The sequence below is a fragment of the Furipterus horrens genome, unplaced genomic scaffold, assembly GCF_987537825.1.
Source record: "Furipterus horrens unplaced genomic scaffold, mFurHor1.1.pri manual_scaffold_1, whole genome shotgun sequence".
Classification (NCBI taxonomy): domain Eukaryota; kingdom Metazoa; phylum Chordata; class Mammalia; order Chiroptera; family Furipteridae; genus Furipterus; species Furipterus horrens.
In genome coordinates, this window is record NW_028327171.1 from 165367200 (window position 1) to 165372717 (window position 5518).

The window sequence follows — 5518 nt, forward strand, 5'->3', positions numbered from 1 at the left end:
TGGTGTCAATAATTTGTAATTATGTCCCCCATCTTCTATATACTGCCATACCTGTAATTCTTTAAAGACAATTAAAAAAAAAAAAATCAGAAATTAGGAAACAGCATAGCTCTTTACTGTTCACAGGCCTGGTGTAAATTTTCAGTGGCCGTGGGCTTGTGCGCAGGAGTTCCTGCAGGAGAGGGTTAGTTTATCAACACTGTGTGCTTGGAAAGAGAGGCACTGGAATAAAGGCTTTTGACTCATCCATGGGCTGGCCCAGGACCTGAGACTGGTAGATCTTCCTGGTGAAGAGACCTAAACTGACTAAAGGGAAACTGCCAGCTTGTCTTCTCTCTCTCCCTCTCTCTTTCCATCTTTCTCTGCCTCCGTCTCTTTGCTTCAGTCACTCTGTCTCTCTTTCTTTCTGTTTCTTTCTCTTTCTCTCTCTTTTTTTTGTTCTCTCTTGTACCTTTCTATCAATAGACTTTACACAGTAGTGTATATAATTGCATACACACACAGTGAAAAAGTTCTAGAAATATATGTGCCCCTGACATTTTAACAGTTATCTGTCAGAGGATTATGCATGCTTTTACTTGTCTCCTGCATAAATGTCAATACTTCTCAACTTTTCACTGAGTATGTCTTTTATCATCAGAAATTTTAGTAACAATAAATAGGATACTGAGTAATAGTCTTACATAAAGTGAAGGTGGAAGGCAATTTTCCTTGGGACATGGAAAAGCAGTTTGCACAAGATGCTTCCCTCTCTTGCCTGTAGCACCTGTTTGGGGTAGGGACAGTGTTTTGTTCATTGTCATTTCCTCCGGTCTGGCTCAGCAGCTTTCAGAGTGGGCTTTGATACATGTTTGTGGAATAAGTAATAAGAGAGGGATCTGTGGTGAAAAGAAGGTGATTTTGAAGGAGGCAGCTGGTCAGTGTTCAAATGATGCTTTCAAAGATTGTCTATTTGACATTAAATAAAAAGGACAATGGCGTGGAACTAAATGCATTGAGGGCTATAACTTAGGCAGGATCTAATAAAACTCTCATTTTAACTCCAGTAATCCTTTAGAAGAGAGAGCATTATAGACAGGGGTCCAGAATTGCTCGTCTCTATAGAAAAATAAATCTGGTATATATTTTTGAAACATGAGAGTCTTTTGTGGGAATCCTAAATACTGGCATTCGGTTACTCACTGCCATTACCTGTAACAGTGATTGTAAGACATGGGGGAAGCTCCACTCTTTCTGTGTTTGACAAACCTGTTCCTTTCAAGGGGAAATATTAATGGATTTATCTGGTGCCAAGCCTGCTAATGGAGGGAAGAACCTGACCTTACAGCCTCCCATTCCACATAATCTGGGTGTTCAGCCAGCAGGAACTTGAAGTGTCTGCCTGGCTCAGCAAAGTGTCCTTGTAGGCAGCTTCCAAACTCCCTGGAAGCAACGGCCTACAAGTATCTGATCTGAAGACAACAAAAGTTTAACAAGTTTGAAAATGCAATGCTGCTTCAGACAGGAGATTCACCAGACCATAGCTTTGATGGGAGGTGTTAAAGCTCTGCCAAAGGGATCTTTCCAGAAACTTCAATTCCAAAGAAGGACACTCTGGGACATTAGTGGTGAGAATCCATACCCATTGTCTTTCTCCCCAGATCATTTATGTACTTGTCACATCTCCTTGAGACTCAGTTTTATCACTCTGATGTTTTTGGAATTTTTTCTGCTGAGTGAGTTACTTAGGGAAAAAAGAAGAAGAAGCAGCAGCCAGTAATAGTTAATAGAGCTTATACTGGTGATAATTACTTAAGGCCTTAAGGTGCAATTTCTGCTTATTGAGTAGTTACTTTATTTACTTGGCAGAGTGTAAACAATCTTGTGAGTGAGTAATCTTTATTTGTTTTGGTCCTATTAAAAGACCTCTCTCTCTCTCTTTTTTATTTCCCAGAGTGAGGCCAAAGCAAATATATTTCTCAATGTTGAAATATGAAAAAGACTGACATTTCCACAAGGGAGTTTCTCAAGAACATTTAACACTCAGCCTCAACTAAACTGCTTCCTTTTATGTGGCAGCTGTGGGCTGTTGCAAATCTATAAGCTGCTGTGTTGAAGATTTCATTAGCACTCATGGAAATATGACTGTTTGTGAGTGGTCTTTCTTTTAAAGATGGTGCCTGCCTGGTAGGGATGCATGTCCTTGTATATCCCTGCTGTCGTTACCCTTGTGTACCTACTATGTTCTTCACTTCAGCCTTTTGGGCTCATTTGAAAAACCAGAGCTCTCATAATAGAGACAGATGACTCCAGGGATGCCTTAGCCTTCCAGAGGCTTCGTGGCCACTCCTGGCTGGCTGCAACCTGGCAAGACATCTATTCACCTTTCCCGCCTCCTATACTTTCTTTGGTCTCTTCTCATTCAAATATAAGTTTGCTAAAATTATTAAGGAGTAAGTAAGTAGGTAAAAACAGTGCTGCTTCCTATGCAGAAATTACATGCTTGTTTCGATGAGGGCCATTAATTAGATGCCTTTTCTGCTTGTTATATTATCTTTGCAGTCTGCTGAGCCACCTTGATTGGATACTGGGAAGAAATCATTTCTTAATGTAATTTTATGCAATATTTATAGATTTGATGACTATGTTTTTTCATTATTTCTGCTAGCTTTTAAAACTATTAATACTTTAATTAGGAACTTTCTTTGTCTTTATAGCTTAAGGCTATTTGATGGGCAGGCAGAGTTTTACAAATTAAATAAGTAGATATGGTTCACTTACAGAGAAAAAGAAGAAAATAATCAGAGTAAGTAAACTATCTGGGGGAGTGACTATAATCAGTTCCTCAATTTAAACAAAGATCTGCCCACAGCACAGAGCTTTACAGACTTGATGAGACTATGGCCTCCCAATGTAATGGAGCTTCTGCACTGCCCCATCCCACTGTGCCTCAGACACAAGAAAGCTTTCAACTGTCATGTGCATTTGATGTGAAACCTGAAGGACTATGATGCTAGTCTTCACTTGTGATAATTGGTTATATGAACTCGAGCAAGTTACTTACTTTTTCTGAGCCTCATCTCTAAAAGTGTAAGTCATAATATCTACTTTACCTTCCTTATAGGGTCTTTCTACAGGGGAGATGACATGATGCATGTAAAACTACATGTTAAACTGTAAAGCATTGTACAAATATAAGGCAAGCTCTGGCATTTTCCAACTGGGGAAACTTGGACAAGTCACTTTCCTCATATGTAAAGAGGAAATAAGGTTTTGGAAAGATTTCATACTAGATAAGAACATCTGCTTGTAAATAGAATAAACAATACATTTATGTATGTATTAGTAGATATATAGTTATTTATTACCAGAATGCTGGGTTGTGTAACAAATAACCACAAAAATCTCAGGGGCCTACAGCAATTAACACTTATTTTTGCTGATCTTGGCTGGGTTCTCTTACATGTGTAGGATCTTGACTGAGACAATGTGCCAGCTCACTTCTGTTCCACGTGTCTCAGCCTCCAGCAAATTCCCCTGGGCTTGTTCTCATTCCAAAGTCAGTGGATCAAGAGAGAGAGAGCAAAACTGTGCTAGTGCTTTTTCAAGCCTTTGCTTGTGTCATCTTTGATAAAGTTCCAGGTCTCATGTTGAACCCGGAGTAAAGGGCTGGGACAGAAAGCTCCACCCACAGTGGAAAGACAGAGCTAAATTACATAGAAAAGACATCTAGGAAGGAGTAAGGACTTGGAGCCATTTTTGCCATCAATCTGTCAGAGCAGTGTCAGTGTAAGAACGTCCAAACCTGTAGAAAAATTTTATAAGTTTATCAGAGCCAAATAGAGGACATGCCTGGAAGCAAGATCTCAACATACTGAGAAAAATGCTTCCAAAAGGGACAGTTTTCAGTTTCTCCTATACATTTGGAATTGAGGAGGGAATGTAAGGAAGATTACAGGAACCTGGGAGAAAGCAAGGCAGGAAAGCCTCTATGATTTGATTACAAGATAGTTAACAAGATTATGTGCTCTCTTGAAGATGGTTATGCTTCTGAGGGGTCTGAAAAAGAGGCATTTCAAAGGTGCATTAATCTTGGTGCACAAAAGCAATGGACACAGCTTGCTTAAGGCAAAGATAGCTTTCCCTGGGAAAGTTATAGACCTGGGGCATTACTACTTACCAGTTAGGAATTTATGATCAGACCATCCTGTGAGGTTACTTTTGGTCATTGGTGTGTTACAGAGCAACCCTTCCCCCGTTTTTTGTTTTTGTTTGTTCACAGTAGGGTAAGCTAAACTGTTATAACAAGTAAATTTCCAAAGCATATAATGGCTCAAATGCAGAAGTTAATTTTTTAGTTCATTAATAATACTAGTGCTGGTTGGAAGGTAGCTTTCCTCACATAGTGATTTAGGGACCCAGGTGCCTTCTGTTCCCTAACTCCATCATCACCTGGGTCCCATCATTGTCACTGTCAATCCCAGGATATAAGGGGTTGACAAGCTTCTTTCCACAGGGCCAGGTAGTGAGTATTTTAGACTTTGGAGGCCATATGATTTCTTCCCCAACTACTCAACATTTCCCTTATAGTACAAAATCAGTTTTGGACAGTATGTGAAAGAATGGGTGTGCCTGTGTCCCAGTAAAACTTCACTTACAAAAACAGACAACAAGCCACATTTAGCCCATGAGTTAGTTTGCCAACCCCTGCCCTAGAGCTATAGACTGAATAGATATTGGGTTAACTTTGTAAGTTAACATAGAGGACAGTTTTAGCAAATATTTTGCGCATGAGATAAGAGGAATTTCCAGCTTCCTAGTCTGCTGTATCTGCTTCTTTGCTCTCTGTTGCCAAACCACAAAGCCAGTTCTTCTCCTCACATTACTTCTCCTTTTCCGTTGGGGATCATGTAGACACATGGCCACATGTAACTGCAATAGAGGCCAGGAAATCAGTCTAACCAACGTACCCAACTACAATCGCATTACTATGCAAAGGAAGAATGGCTTCAGATGGAGAGCAGTGTTTTTTAACTCTTAGACCATAAATATCCCATGCCTAACACAGTGCTAGGTATGGAGTAAATGTTTGGTAAATATTTATTGAAGGAAGGCAGGAAGGCAGGGAGGCAGGGAGGGAAGGAGGGAAGGAAGGAGGCAGGAAAGAAGACTCCAGTCCATGTGAATGCCTGCCCATTTAAAGACACGCAGTATAAAGGATTGTGCTTCTCCATTTGGCACCATGGTTGAATCTTTTCAGTGCTAAGTAATTATTTGTGTCCTCTCAATTCTATAAATCGTACACTACAACTGTACACATGTCCTTTTGAACTTTTATAGACCTGGGGGGAGAGAATTAAACATTACTTATTTTACTTAAGTAATTAACTCATTCATCTTGTCACATAGGTGTAAGTCAATGGGAAGCAATGAAAAAGAAACAACATTAGAACAATTGTAACACAACTGCCCAAAGCATTAAAGGTCAGAGTCATCAGCAATTCACAGAATAATGAGAGAGTGTGCCCCCTCCCACCTT

General features: G+C 39.9%; 1 long non-coding RNA gene across 1 annotated transcript; it reads left to right on the forward strand.

Annotated features, from left to right (window-relative positions):
• The first annotated feature begins 1267 nt into the window (after positions 1-1267).
• LOC150022205 (uncharacterized) lies at positions 1268-2124 on the forward strand. The gene is made up of 2 exons (XR_016509231.1): positions 1268-1607; positions 1934-2124. It is a non-coding gene; the product is annotated as an uncharacterized LOC150022205 (long non-coding RNA).
• Positions 2125-5518: the final 3394 nt, after the last annotated feature.